Here is a 16,358-nt window from a genome sequence, read left to right on the forward strand (position 1 = left end):
GGCAGCTCCCCACCCCGCCCCTCCCGTGAACGTGCCACCCCGCTGTTTCTCTGCCCCCCCGGCTTCCCGTGAATCGGCTATTTGTGCAGGAAGCCTGGGAGGGCTGAGAAGCAAGCGGCGGCTTCGTGCTCATGCCCAAGGAGGCGGAGAGGAGGTGAGCTGGGGGGGGGGAGAGAAGGGCCACCCGCGCCGCAACAGGTAACCTGGGGGGGGTGCAGGGGAACCGCTCCCCACCCCAGCTCACCTCCGCCACCCTGGCCTGAGTGCGAAGCCGCCGCCTCCTTCTCAGCCCACCCCGGCTTCCCGCACGAACAGCTGATTTGCGGGAAGCCGGGGTGGGGGGGCGGGGCAGAGAAGAAGAGCGAGTCGGCGCGTTCAGGGGAGGAGGAAGAGTGGAGGGGAGGTGAGCTGGGGGCCAGGCGCAGGGCACGGCAGGGAGCTGCCGGTGGGTGCTCTGCACCCACCAATTTTCCCCATGGGTGCTCCAGCCCTGGAGCACCCAGGGAGTTGGTGCCTAAGGTGCCACTTTTGATGTGATCAGTGGGGGGAGCGGCTGCTCCCCCTGCTCCCCTGCTAGCTAGGCTCCCCCGCCCCTAGGAGCCAGAGGGACCTACCAGATGCTTCCTGGGAGCTGCTCCAGGTAAACACCGCCGTGACTCCCCACCTCGCCCCCCTGCAGGTCCCTCTGGCTCTTAGGGGTGGGGTGGGTACCCACTACGGTGGCCCATGAGACCCTCCTGCCCAGTTCTGGGGGCAGTTAGGGGACAGGGTTAGGGGGGTGGATGGGGCAGGGGTCCGGGTTTGGGGGGGCATCAAGGAACATGGGGGGTTGGATGGGGCAGGAGTCCCCAGGGGGCGGGGGTGGGCCACGACCTCCTCGTGGGGTGAGGAGGGAACCGGTTGTTAAGATTTTGGCAGCTCATCACTGTATATATCTGCACCCTGATAAGCATGATGGTGAGCTCTGAAAACAGTTACATAAGGGGTTCACTTTCCTTTACAAACAATATAATCCCTCACCGAAGAAGATAAGCAAAAAAGCTGTGTTTTCTGTTAACAACATTAAGGTTGGAATACAGACAGACAAACTCAAAGTTAAGACCAGCTCAGCTTGTTGTTTCTCAGAATAGCAAGCATCATGCTGTATGACTCTTTCATGCACTCTTTTTGTTGTGTGGGGGACAGAGGGAATCTTTTTTTCTGCTTCATAGCCTAGAACCAGTGTTGGGAACAATTTACTGACCCTCAAAGCTTTTTTACTGGGCCTCAAAAGTGTTTCTAACACTGGCAGGTCACGAGGGGTATGTCTACACTGCAATTAAAAACCTGTAGCTCGTCTGTGCTAGCTGACTCGGGCTCAAGGGGCTCAGACTAAGGGGTATTTAATTGCAGTGTAGATATTTTGGCTTGGGCTAGAGCCCGGGCTCTATACCTGTAAGGTGGGAGGGTGCCAAAGCTTGGACTTCAGCCCGAGCCTGAATGTCTACAACACAATTAAATAGCCCCTTAGCCTGATCCCCAAAAGCCCAAGTCAGCTGGCCCAGGCTAACTGGCATGGGCCAGCCACAGGTGTCTAACTGCAGTGTAGACACTATGTGTCAGACTTTAAAACCACACACTTCTGGCTGCTCTTACGGTCATGCTATTTGAAAGTTGGGCTCTCAACCTTCATTCAGATTATATCAAATACTGAGACCTGATCCTCAGGCTTTTCTCATGTGAGCAGTCTCATTGTCTCACATGAGTAAGGCCTGAGAAGATCAGATCCTTCATTTCCAGTTCTATTGGTTCTCAAGATGGTAGCCATTAAAATCATGTCAGAATTGAAGTGAGTAAAAAGACAAGATCATCAGAAAGATGTGGCTTTAAGGTTTCATATATCATGAACTGTCATGGTGAATAATGAAAAGCATGCATTATACATTTGGAAGTTGAGAACCACAGCTTTCCATGGTATATGGCATGCATTTTTAGGCCTGGTGATTTATGATATATTGGCTATTAAATTACTACTCATCTCCTGATTTGGCAGTGCTTTTGGCACTAATCCAGGACTGACATATACAGTTAATAATAAGTGTAAATTTCATTCCTTGGTGTGTGTGTGTGTGGAAGTACTACATATGAAGGACCCCTCTCCCCCGGCATGGTCACAGGGAAACTGTATAGCCATTGTTTCCTGGCTCCGTTTTCTTTTAGAGATAATGATTATCAAACTTCACATCTGCCTGGTGGAGCATGGTATGGGGGCAAGGACAAGGATATTATGCCTGTATGCTGAATGAAACTTCTCTCTGTTTATTTCTTTGACAATGCAGTTTGTTGATTTTACCTTACAATAATGGGCACAGCCATATTCTAAGTGTTCTAGTACGATCTACGCTCAGGGACACCTCCCTTAAAACAATATCTTATTCAGGATGAGACAAACTTGTAATTTGGGAATGGTAGAAGATGAATATGAAGAAAAGCTTGCACTGACACAAAGCACCATGGATTTCAACTGAGTATTTCACAACCCTAGCACATCTTAGAGGGAAACTGACAAAGGGAATTGAGATGACCTTGTAAACTGGAGTAATAGTAATAGGATGAAAATTAATAGTGAGAAGTGTAAGGTCATGTTATTAATCCCTAAATGCAAGAATTTTAGTTATAAGTTGGGGACGCATCAATTGGAAGTAACGGAGGAGGAGAAGGACCTTGGAGTATTGGTTGACCACAGGATGACTATAAGCTGCCAATGTGATATGGTCATAAAAAAAGCTAATGCGGTCTTGGGATGCATCAGGTGAGGTATTTCCAGTAGAGATAAGGAGCTGTTAGTACCGTTATACAAGGCACTGGTGAGACCTCACCTGGAATACTGTGTGCAATTCTGGTCTCCCATGTTTAAGAAGGATGAATTCAAACTGGAACAGGTACAGAGAAGGGCTACTAGGATGATCCGAGGAATGGAAAACCTGTCTTATGAAAGGAGACTCAAGGAGCTTGGCTTGTTTACCCTAACCAAAAGAAGGTTGAGGGGAGATACGATTGCTCTCTATAAATATATCAGCGGGATAAATACCAGGGAGGGAGAGAAATTATTTAAGCTCAGTACCAATGTGGACACAAAAACAAATGGATATAAACTGGCCATCAGGAAGTTCAGACTTGAAATTAGATGAAGGTTTCTAATGATCAGAGGAGTGAAGTTCTGGAACAGTGTTCCAAGGGAAGCAGTGGGGGCAAAAGACCTATCTGGCTTCAAGATTAAGCTCGATATGTTTATGGAGGAGATGGTATGATGGGATAACATGATTTTGGCAATTAATTGATCTTTAACTATTCACGGTAAATAGTCCCAATGGCCTGTGATGAGATGTTAGATGGGATGGGATCTGAGTTACTAGAGAGAATTCTTTCCTGGGTATCTGGCTGATGAATCTTGCCCACATACTCAGGGTTTAGCTGATCGCCATATTTGGGGTTGGGAAGGAATTTTCCTCTAGGGCAGATTGGAAGACACCCTAGGGGTTTTTCGCCTTCCTCTGCAGCATGGGGCCTGGGTCACTTGCTGGAGGATTCTCCGCACCTTGAAGTCTTTAAACCACGATTTGAGGACTTCAATAGCTCAGACATAGATAAGAGGTTTATTGCAGGAGTGGGTGGGTGAGATTCTGTGGCCTGCATTGTGCAGGAGGTCAGACTAGATGATCATAATGGTCCCTTCTGAACTTAAAGTCTATGAGTCTATGTCTAATATGGCCCTTTACAAAAGTAAGGCCATGTATACAGGGTGGGCTGAAATCATTAAACTTCAATAGAATTACACCAGCAACACATTTGGTCCAGTCTCTTTCTCCGCATTTACATGCAAGGATATTGATTCTGAAATACATGGTCCCCTTTATTTTGCCCATTAGTTGCCTTCTTTCATATGGCTTAAAAATAGCAACTTCAGATGTTTAAGTCCAAATTGGTGATCCAATTGATTGCTTCAGGTGTCATGGAGTGGATGGCAGAGATACCACCAGGATATAATCACTTGGGACAGTGGTTGACAAGATGTTCCACAGTGTGAAGTCCATTTCTGCAGTCACAAATAGGATTGTGTCTCAGTCCCCATTTATGAAAGAGGTAGGTGCATCTGTCATGTGGTGTGCAGATGCAGTTTATTATCTTTCTTGGGAGGGAAAAGCCATTGATTCTTCAGCTGGACCCTCAATGAGACATTTGTTTAGGATGCTGAAATCTTTCCACCTTGCTCACCATTGATCTTTAGGGGGAAACTCTGAGTCCTTGAGCACTTGCACTGAAAGCCAAAAAGGTTTTCTAGATTTGATTTTGAATCTCAGAATTTTATTTAGGTCTTCATGTATTGGGATATCCTTGTTCCCTGGAATATAATGGGACTCCTAAAGAATTCTCATATCACAATGAATTTGGGGTGGGTGATTGTGTGCCATTATGGGAAGCCACAGCTGTGGTGTTGATTTTACTGTTCTGGTAATGATCTGTATAGCAGTGTTAAGTTGAGAGTCGATGAGCGATGTGTGGGAGCTATTGTGAAGAAGGGTGAGGAATATTCTGTGGTAGAGTAAACAAGAGCCGGTGAATGGGTCCATAGAGTTTTTGCATTGGCTCCCCAAGTTGTTCCTGCTAGTTTCTGGATAGAACGTACACACATTTTTATTTTATCATGCCAATTAGTGCTTACTTCACACAACACAGAGGTTAGCAGATGCCAATAAGTGGCACAAGATCTGACTCTCAATGCTTTGAAATTTCCTCTTCTGTTGCAACAATACTTAAGAATATAGGAATTGCCATACTGAATCAGAACAGTAATCCATCTAGTCCATTATTTTGTCTCCCACAATGGCCAGACACTTTAGAGGAAGGTTTAAAATCTCCATAAAGAATAGTTATGGAACAACCTGCCCACAGAAATAATTTCTAGCTTTAACTATACTGTAGTTTCAAACAATCTACCTCCTACTGAATAAGGTTCACAGGTCTAATTCACAGATCACCCATAGACATTTTCAAAGATTAGCAACAAATCATCCAGGATCAGATGGTATTCATCCAAGAGATCTGAAGGAACTTAAAAATGAAGTGGCTGAACTGCTGACTGTAGGTAGCAAATGTTGTCTCTTAGCTGATTGTTCTGGCAATTCCTCTTTTGATACATTTATCTCATATTTATTACCTGAAGAGTAGGACTCTTCCTCAACATATGCTGTGATGAAGACTGATGCAAAGAAATTGTTTACCTTCTCTGCAATATCCATATCCTCCTTAATTGCTCCTTTACTCCAGCAGTCCTACTTATTCTCTCTCAGACTCCCCTGGTTCTGACACACTTACAAATTATCTTCTGAGCCATGGGTTTGGTTATTTGCTCTTTAAATTACCTCCTAGTCCTTTTTTCCCCTTTTATATTTTACTTACTATGTTCCTTTCTCATGTGCACTGGTGAGGCCACATCTGGAGCACTGTGTCCAGTTTTGGGCGCCCCACTACAGAAAAGATGTAGACAACTTGGAGAGTCCAGTGGAGGACAATAAAAATGTTTAGGGAGCTGGACCACGTGACTTATGAGGAGAGGCTGAGGGAACTGGGTTTATTTAGTCTGCAGAAGAGAAGAGTGAGGGGGGATTTGATAGCAGCCTTCAACTACCTGAAAGAGGTTCCAAAGAGGATGGAGGTTGGCTGTTCTCAGTGGTGGCAGATGACAGAACAAGCAGTAATGGTCTCAAGTTGCAGTGCGGGAGGTCTAAGTTGGATAGTAGGAAAAACTATTTCACTAGGAGGGTTACACACTGGAATGGGTTACCTAGGAAGGTGGTGGAATCTCCATCCTTAGAGTTTTTGAGGCCTGGCTTGACAAAGTCCTGGCTGGGATGATTTAGTTTGGATTGGTCCTGCTTTGAGCAGGGGGTTGGACTAGATGACCTCCTGAGGTCTCTTCCAACCCTAATCTATGATTCTATGACTTCATTTGGGTTGGATTTTTACCTTCTAAAGGATATCTGTTTGGCATGCATAACCTCTTATACCTTTGCCATTTAATCATACTGGATTTTTTCCTTGCCTTCCTGCTTCCTTCCTTGTTTTTGGCATGTATGCCTTCTGTGACACCATTATAGTATGATTAAGTAAACTTTATGCTAATTTCAATTTCTTCACCTGGACATTAGGATCTTTTTTGACTAGTTTCCTCATTTCATTTTAAAAAATCAACCCCCTCCCCCCCAAAAAAAATTGTAAATGTTGAGTTGGATGGATGGTGTTAGTTTTTGGAACTTATTAATAAAAACATTAAACCTGAAACAATTCCTTAACATCTTGTAGCATACTCCAGTTCCTAAAAGACATGCTTTAATTGGGAACACCATACTATGCAATAGATACCATCCCAAGCATATGATTTAGTTCCCTATCCCTTTTACCTTAACAAGTGTAATTATGTTATTAATTTACTTTACAAGGAAGTACAGATGCAGCATCTGGCTTCCAGTGATATTCTGATATTTACGCTATTGTATAGCTGGACTGGATGAAGCCTAGAGGGATAAAATTACCTTCCTGAAGATACATACGGAGAGAGTGCTCAGCTCCGAAAGTCCTTCTAACTCACTATCCATTAACACTGTTCCCCCTATACTAACTTTACTATCCATTAACACTATTCCCCCTATACAAGAAATGAACTGACTTCTATATTGATTGTCACAGGAGGCTTCTGGCAGGATTTTTAAGTCTTTGGGAACCAAGCTAGATAGTCAGGGGCACAGAAAAAGTTTAATTTCAAGTAATTTCTTGAGTCTGTCAAAACTCCCTATGTACAATTTTTAATGTGGATTCCCCATATATTGTTGTTAAAAAGGGTGCTAGTTTCCTTGCTACCAGATGGGATCAAAGCTTATACAAAATGGGAGCTAGCACATCTGATTTCCAAACTTTTTTCATCCATGGCACTGAGTATATCCAACAGATGGCTGAAAGGAGAAAATACTGCAGGACACCCTTTTCATGGGATAAGTAGAGTAAAAGTTCAAAATAAATTACACCAATCCTTTATCCATGTGGTTTAGGATGGTTCCAGATGGAAGAAAGCTATTAGAACATCATTCCCATCACCTACCATATGACTGAAGTCAAAAGGCCAAGAAGCAGCTTCTCCCACCCTAAAATGCTCAGGTCAGCCTGACTGACTGACTGATTATGAAGACCCCCCTCCCACTCTGTGGTTACACAAACTAGTAAACAGTATTCCTCCATGCATGCATCCATCTATCCCAAACTACAGAACAATTGCACTCCCCTAAATTAGAGCTTCAAAACCAAAATTCCTCCCTGGAGGTTTCAGGTAGCTGGTCTGTAAATTTAGACATAGCTGTCCAATTCACAAAGCCATATTTGGACAACATTGCCTGCTGGTTTGCAATCTGTGTTTCCATGGAAGAGGAGGTATAGATCTTTCTACCCATTAAGTCCATCCTCAGAGTCCTTGTCGTTAGGAGTGGACTTAAATCTGTCCTGCTGAGCTCTGATGTTCACTGCGGTTACAACCAGGGAATTAGGAGCTAGGTGGGAGTAGAAGCCCTCAAAACCCTGCACCAGTACAAAGCAGTGTTTCTCTAAATACTTTGCAGTAGGCAGTACCAAAGCTCACATGCTTCAAAGAACCTATGCAGGCTCCAGGATCACATCATTAATGGGAAGGGACACTCTCCCTGGGGCTGATGGCTGCAGAATGTTCAGCAACTTATGGGTATTCTCCTGAAGAAATTCTGCCTAAATGCCCAGAAAGCAGCCATGCACCACAAAATGTTCTGGTTGTTCTGGTTCTTGAAGTCCTCAGGCACGGAAGGGAAGGAAGAGCCAGGCACCGCTGAATCGTCCAGGGATGATAAAGAGGCAGTTAACTGCGCCAGGGCTAGTTCTCATTCCTGAACTCGCGGACCTGAATAGGACAACTCCAGAGGCTTTGCAAGGGGAAGATTACCTGGGACCTGAACATGCAGTGGATTGACAGCCCCAACCATGGACGTGCCTGGTGATCTTCCCTTGGAGTGGTGAAGAGCAGTGCAACCTCTGTGACCGAGGAGCAACCCCACAGATTCTATGGAGGCTATTGGGCATAAGGGTAGGACACCAGTGGCCAGAAAGCTCCAAGCCAAGGGCCCTTGTCCTGACTGAGGAACGAGTGCCAATTTTGGTACCCAGGCTGCCCCATGAACAGCCCTCGATGTGGATCAGGTGATGGAGAGCGGGAGGAGGACCCCAACCTGGATGCTGAGGCATCTTGGGTTTACGGGGATAAGGGTGGAGCCAGCACTGGGGGCAGGAGCAACCAGTCCAGCTAATCTGTTGCTCAGAACAAGGGAGGGACTGGCGCTGATGGTGGAAACAGCACTGAATACACCTCCACTGTCTCTGGTGCTGTCGGTCCTGAAGTCAGAGGTACTGCCAATGCAGCTGACAGCGCTGAGGTGGAGGGTGGAAAGTGTCGCCACGGTAACATTGGCAGTGCAAAGTGCAGCAGTGCTAAGCAGTCTCACCGAGCCAAGGAGGTCCCTTGGGCTGAGCCCAGCACCGGCCTCACTTCTGTAGTCTAGGCATGGAAATATTGGGATAGGGTACCAATGGACCCAAAGGTTCAGCAGCCTAGCCAGACAGCGGGGTTGTAAACGCCATAGTTCTGGTGAAGTCCTACACCCAGGGAGAACTCAGGATGGAAAGGCAGAGGAAGTCCACTGCCGCCTGATATGCCACCAGCATGGAAACAGCTGGTGCTGGCATCACCCTCATTAGTACCGGACTCAACGGATGCTCCAGGGCCGGAACCGGAGTTGACAGTATGAGATCTCTCACCACCCTATGCATACCAGGGAGAAGTTGGAAGGACTTGCTCCATCCCACATGCCTGTAGTAATGCTATGCCGTACTGTTCCTGGAGGAGTAAGAAGAGTCTCCGTAAGACTTGGAATGGTCTCAACTAGTCTTATGAGACCTTTTCCTTGGTGCAATTGAGGGAAAGCAGCTTCTCCACCTCTTTAGAAATGCACCAATTCCAGAGCATGAAACAGTAACACTCTCTGAACCCAAGGGCGACCTGTGATCTGATGTAGGCCTCAGTGTCAAAGCAGGCTGCATGACCTGTTTGAGAAGATGCTGCGTTACTTAAAAGTCCTTAGCCACCTGAGTCCATTTTGTGAATCAAATCAAACACCACTCTTTGGTATGTGCCTCACCTAAGCAAAGCAAGCACCTTGTGTGGGGATCGTTGTTGGGGATCACTCCCCCAGATGATAGACAGTGTTTGAACCCTGATGAAGACATCACCACAGAAAACTTAATTAAATCTAACGAATACTAAAGGTACGTACTAACTACATACAACAAGAGCAAGTCACTAAAAGGATAGAGGAATTGTGAGGTTAAGAATCATGTAGAGCCCTGGCTCCAGCCACAGGCAGTAAGAAGGAACTGAGGAGGGGTTGGGGTGGCGCCATTTCATATAGTCAGCGAAGGGTCTATGACCATGAGGCAAAAATGCCACCCCTACAGGAAAAGTTCTCCAGCTCCAGCGCACTGGGCGTGTGCACACCTCAGTGGAATAAATGGCTGCATCTACTCAAAGAAAAATAATGGGTGTCAAAAACATGTTCTTTCTTTGCTCAGGAAGCTAATAAAGTGGCCTCTTACAGTAAAAGCTGTGTTATCCCTCACTTTACCAACTGGAAAGTTCTATAAACCAGCATTTCTGATCTTCATTGAAAGCCTGGATTATAGTCCGGTTGGTGAGGGGCCAGCAGGCTCCCTACCCGGCTTTGTGTGGCTCCCTGGAAGTGGTGACATGTCCTGCCTGGTCCTGGGCAGAGGAATGGCCACAAGGCGTTTGAAGTGTGGGAGGGGGTGAGGGGCAGGGGTTTGGGGCACCGGAAGGGTTTTGGGGTGCCGGATCTGGGAGCACTCACCTCGGGCAGCTCCCCGCAAGTGGTGACATGTCCAAGCTGCTCTTAGGCAGAGGCATGGCTAGGCAGCTCTGCATGCTGCCCCTGCCCCAAGCACTGGCTCTGTAGCTCCCATTGGCTGGGAATTTTGGACAATGGGAGCTGCAGGGATGGTGTCTGCGGGTAGAGGCAGTGCACAGAGCTGCCTAGCTGCGCCTCTGCCGAGGAGCAGCAGGGACATGTCACCGCTTGCGGGAAGCCACCCCAGGTGAGCCCCGCCCAGATCCAGCACCCTGCATCTCCTCCTGCGCCCCAACCCCCAGCCCTTACCCCCCCATACCCAAACTCCCTTCCAGAGCCCATGTCCTGCACCCCCTTCTGCGCCCCAATCCCCAGCCCTGCACCCCCTCACACACTCAAATTCTCTCCCTCTTAGTTAACCGGAATTTTTCACTTACCTGCACCCCCCGTTCCCCCAACATAACGGATAAAAAAGCTTTTACTGTATTATGACCTTAAATGTATCTGATAAGCATGGTCCATGGATGCACCCAAGCCTCTCATGCACCCAACCCTCTCACTTCTGTGGAAATTACACATAACAGGGCAGGAAGACCAAAACATTTATGGGCAGGCATCCAGACTACAGATCAGCGGAAAGCCAGTGATCCTAAACGGTAACTTGTAGTCAAAAGCACACGAGCTGGATCCATAGGAGGCATGTGGTGGTGGAGAATTGAGAGAAACGACATATCCCACTCTCATGGATGAAGGGCCAGCTAGCCATCTATCCAATTTATCCCATAGATCAATGAGTAATACAGACTCATTAATGCAACAGCATCCATTTTCCCAGTGTCCTGAAGCTTGGACTCTAACCTAGTGTCCCAAACACAACCAGAAATGCTGTTCACTACAAAAAAAAAAAAACACTGCAGGATGCTTTAGTACTCAAAGCTGCTTCTTTGTTCCATTTGCTCTCTGTCTAGGAGAGTATACACAACAACATGCATTAAGACATAAGGGAGTAAATTTCCATGTGCTGAACAGGGATTTAGCCACATGATTCCCATTGATGTTAATGGGAAAGGAGTGTCTAAATCCCCATGTAATAGGTTGAAATTTTATCCTAAGGAGCCTAGCCATGAAGGAGCCCATCAACACCTCTTCTTAAAAGTACAGTGAACACATCGATCCTGCCCTACTTGAACTGTCTTCACTGGTGCCAGGTCCAGTTGGTCTCTTAAAAAGGGCCCCCTGAAATTAACTCGATTTCAGCATTTAAAGCCATCTGCCTTTAAGTTGCTTGACTATTGAGTAATGTACCTGATACACAGGCTAAGGGCATGACAGAAGCTGATCTTGTGCTAGTCATGTCACTTTGACGGGCTGACATTCCAATGGAACACAGAAATAAAGGGATGATTGAATGGGTTCAGATCCAGCAACAAATGGCTCAGTTTTTAGCGATAAGGACATCCTGCTATAAAATACATCATGAGGAGCTTCTAACCACAGCCAACAGCAATAGGTTGTAAGGAATTCAAGAAAGATACTAAGTCCTTTAGCTTTATTCCTGCCTTAAGGAGGATGGAGATAAACATCAGATTAAAGTAAGGAAATCTCTTCTGTTTTCCAATTATATAGATATAGTCACTTGCAAGACAGCACATTTCTAAGGTCCAAAATCTACCACCAGATCTTTTCTATGGATCTCAGATAAGATGCTTAACTAGAGTATATGGGTCTGATTTTTTCTCACTTATATTAATGTTACTTTTGAGTTACACCAGTGTAAATTAGAAAAGAACCAGGCCTTTTTCCTGCCTGAATTGTGTGGTGATGTGCCAATGAATCCTCACATCTTCCAAATAATGTTTTTTGTTATAGTCATATCACATTTACATTGGTAGTAATGGATTTTGCCTGCCCCTCCCAAAAGGGGGGGGGGAGAGAGATAGGGGAAGTGGTTTGGCCAAACAAATGGTTTTAACATAGGTTTCAGAATAGCAGCCGTATTAGTCTGTATGGGCTGTAGCCCACAAAAGCTTATGCTCTAATAAATGTGTTAGTCTCTAAGGTTTCACAAGTACTCCCGTTCTTTTTGTTTTAACATAGCACACCATTAAATTAGATTTTACTATCCTAGTACTGGCTTAAATGAAGTCTGGTTCAAGCTGAATAAATGAAAAACAGCAGCCTCCTTATCAATGTACATCTAGCAAAAATGGTTGATGTATACTTGTATTTTTGCACATATATTTGCTAACGTTAAGGTCTCAGTGCAAATGTTAGAATTCAAGATTATGTGGATTTGAGAAATACCTTAAAGATTTTGATTACAGTAAATATAAACAGCTTTTGTGTGTTTCATGAATGTTAAAGGGAAGGACATACATTTTGCTCTAGCCATTGCACTGCAATATCAAAAGATAAGCCACATTTCTCAGAATGTATCCACTTTGAAATACTGTAGATATGAAAATTAATCTGGCATCATCTTTTGAAACTGCAGGCTTCTGGGATGAGCAAACGGGTACAGTTTTCTTGTAACTGTTTTTGAACACCATGTGTTGAGAGAAAACAACAGAACGGAAATTGCTCATCCAAAATGCTAACTTGTGGCATGGCACAGCCAAAAACAGGTGTGTGGCATGCCGTTCACTTCATTGACATGCCTACCACATGTCACTCAGTTCTGTCACCCCCATCATTTTCTTTTGGAATTTATCCTCTTGCAGACGGTAAGATGTGGTTTGACAGAGAGTCCAGCACAGAAATGACATGACCTTTTAGTGAGCAGACATTTTGGGAAAACACTCACTGGGATAATCCATCACAGAATAATCCTTTGGATTATCTGTTGTGACCCTAGTCTTCCAGCACAAACATAAATGTGCTTCAGATGATGTTATTCCCATTAGCATAATATTTTGTATATATTGTCAGGATAGAGAATACAATCTTGCTAATTCACACTAACGACCGAGAGAGTGACCCATCACAAGTGAGTAAAATTTGTAAATTAGCAAAAACGTGAACAGACAATACCAAATAAAAATAAATATCAAAGATAATGCATCACAGAACATACTTTGTTCATTTATTTTGACAACTGCTTAGTTTTAATTTATGAAAATACTTTACAATGTATCAGTAAATGTGCTACAGTAAACTTTGTAAAAATAATGAAGTCTTCGTATTCTGTGTGTGGCTGTCTATCCGTGCATTTCTATTGCACTAATAGTGGTGGTAACTGGGAACCAATAATGCAACAGCTCACTATATGGCACTTGGCTAATTTGTCTATGGGAGAAAATGGGAGAGAGAAAACAGCATTAGTAGATGGTTCTCCTTCCTCACAGTTCTCTTTGCAGTTGGATAACCCAGAGTGCACTGGCTCATAGGCAGCTAGTTTCACTCTGTGTGCATGTCCTCTGGGCAATCTATTCCATGGCTGAAACATTATAAAATAGCTGTCCAGATTTTCCCAGAATGCACATTGCAGAATGTGGCTAAACAGCACAGTAGATGTGAATACACAAACAAGTTTGACGTGTGTGTTGTGAAAAAAGTTGCTGTGTAATTACAACTCAACTGGATCAGATGGAAGTGTCATGACCAGGTCACCAAAGCACACCTATACTTGTAGTGTGATTGGGTCCTACAGGTCACATTTTCAAAGGGTCCTCAAACTGGCATGTAAAATTGCAGGTGTCTTCTCCCAGCCATGATTTAGATAACTAAACTTATTTGAAATGAAGTAGCTTGTGTGCACTGAGCAGAGTTTAATCTGCCCCAAAAATCTTGCATTTGCAAAATCACACTGAGGGAGGTATGGGAATTATAGAATTTACTTTTGGAGCTATAACCCTACATTGTATAAACATTAATCTATCCAGCCTTGGGGAATTTTCTTGATTTTAAAGATGAAAGTGAAAATGTTGCCTTTTCTAAGGAGGAAAGGCAAAATGGTTTTTGGGAGTGGTATTCTTCTAAGAACTGTGTTATGGTCTACAATATCTAATAAAAGAGGAGGATATCTCATCAATATAGTTTGAGAGGTGATCACACCAATGCTATGTGGAGTGTTAATCTCAGAGATTATCTCTTGCTCCCTGCCTTTATGAAGCACCAAGTTAGCAGTTCGCCAGTTTTGTTATTCCATTTGTTCAGTCTGGCTCTGAAATGTTACAGATATTGTTCCACAACTCTTTAATTGAAGAGTGCATGGAATTCTTGATAAACTTTTGTAGAGGAGTCAAGGCTGTCTGGATCCCCACTCGGGGGGACTTAAAAAAGTTATAGCATTGGGCCCAATGTTTGCATAAGGGTTAACTCAGTAAAATGCAATGCTGCAGTGACTACCATTATCGTATTTATCACAGAATTATTGTGTAGTTTACCACTTAGTTGTCTTGAACTATCACACAGTATTTCCAGGTGAATAAGGGACAGTCCCTGCCTCCCTGCTATTTGTCAGTGTGGACAACACTGATGGAATTGAAAGGCTTACAGTTTCCCATGGCCAAAAACGTAACTCAAACAATCTCATGCAGTTTCAAAACACAGGATGGAGAACCAGGTCATAGCTCTGCAGAAATGCAATTGCTCCACTGAGGCTTTTCCCTCCTCCTCAGGATGGAATGTATTATTGTAGCTCAGAACTACAACTTCATTCTTGGTGGTTGCATTTGTGTCCAAATTTCTCTTTGCTAGCTGCTTAGGCTGGGTGAGAGGGGTATCACCCTGGAGGATCATGCTGTTAGAGGACAAGAGACAGCTCAAAACATTGTTTTTTTTAACCCTTGTCTCATTATCATTCTGCAGTGGTACATATGTAGCACAGATAAGCAGTGAAAAGAGGAGATGAAATGTCCATGATGAAATACAGAGACATTAAAGTAAGGGAAAGCTGCCTTTCTTACTATTGGTTTGAAGTTAGCAGACCTGCTAAAAATTATACAGTGGAAAAACGAACATGTTTTCAACAAAAGGCGACTTGATCCTTTCTTCAGATTGCTCACAGATTGCACAGCACAGGAGAATGCAGGGCCATGAGAACAGGCGAGTTATAAACTGTGTGGCTTTGAGAGCTACACACTGGCTGTTGTTCTGCCAGTACACTGCAACATCTTTCTATTAAGCTATATACCTGAGGGACCATGTCGATACCCTCTGTTCTGTTACAGCACCTGAAACTATCAACGTAGTCACTACTGACCAGTCCATCCCTAAACATAATCCAATGGGGAGGGAAGGGTCTTCTCCGTCAAAGGCCTGAATCTGGAAGGTTGTTTTCTCTTATGGTTGCCAAATCACATGTGTGGCATCCTTCAGGGTGGGGCATAAGCTTCTTTTGTTCCCTTCTGCTGTTAAATGGGGGGCAGCATCAGTAATGTATGTTTAGGAGAAGTGCTGCTGAGTGTTGTTGGGAGCTTTCGAGGATCTTTTTTAGTTGTGTCACCTTATTCAGGATAAATCATGTTTTTATTTATTGTAACAAACCTGTAAGTCACAAGTCACCACAGGTTTATTGCACTTGTGTTTAAGTGGGATAGAACTCAGATACTCCTCTGAAAGCAAAAGACCTTAGCATGTGAGCTAAAAGAGACTTAATTATTTGTAGTCCAGAGCCTATGACATAGTTTACTAGCTGAAGGCAATGAGTAATACGCTGGCTAGTTCATGAAATTATTCTTTGTTAAAAAGCCCAAAGACCTTTGTGCAGGAGTTCCTTAAAATGATCATCTTTTAAAATATAAAACATTATAACACTCACAAGCAAAAGGATGAGAGCACAACAGACTCTCTGAGCCATCCATCATTCTGATGATGCCATACTAAGCTCTGACTTCACGTCTTACAAATCTGAAGGACTTTCGCAGCTCTTCACAAGGAAAGACAAAAATCAGGAGCTGCAATAAAGTCACTGCTGTTTAGATCTAAACTCTCCTGCAACAATTTTTCTGGCCTGTCACATCACAAGAGGGGGTATCAATAAACTTTGCAGAGTGAGATTTGCAGTCCCCGTCACTGCATATGTAATATCCTGTCAAAACATTGACTTGCTGACACCCTATCAGGTACAGAGTCTGCTGTTGTCACTCAGTCATGTACAGTATAAAGAAAAGGAGTACTTGTGGCACCTTAGAGACTAACCAATTTATTTGAGCATAAGCTTTCGTGAGCTACAGCTCACTTCATCGGATGCACACTGTGGAAAGTGTAGAAGATCTTATTATATACACACAAAAAGCATGAAAAAATACCTCCTCCCACCCCACTCTCCTGCTGGTAATAGCTTTATCTAAAGTGATCACTCTCCTTACAATGTGTCTGGGAATGAAACAAGGTGGAAACAAGAATGGATTCAGAGTGCTGCACTGCTTGCTGTAATGTGCTGGT

The 16,358-nt window shown here is 44.2% G+C and overlaps 1 protein-coding gene across 9 annotated transcripts in view; it reads right to left on the minus strand.

Moving 5' to 3' along the window:
• Positions 1–16,358, minus strand: part of ZBTB20 (zinc finger and BTB domain containing 20) — a 603,210-nt gene that overhangs the window by 88,660 nt on the left and 498,192 nt on the right. The window contains exon 9 of one of the 9 annotated variants that reach the window (XR_013346692.1): positions 13,082–13,256. The exons of the other annotated variants lie outside the window; for them this stretch is intronic. The gene's annotated coding sequence lies outside the window, so the exon portion shown is untranslated. Of the gene's footprint in view, positions 1–13,081; positions 13,257–16,358 lie in introns of those variants that run through there. 9 annotated transcript variants of the gene reach the window in all.

Source organism: Eretmochelys imbricata, chromosome 1 (genome assembly GCF_965152235.1).
Source record: "Eretmochelys imbricata isolate rEreImb1 chromosome 1, rEreImb1.hap1, whole genome shotgun sequence".
In the NCBI taxonomy this organism is placed as follows: Eukaryota; Metazoa; Chordata; order Testudines; family Cheloniidae; genus Eretmochelys; species Eretmochelys imbricata.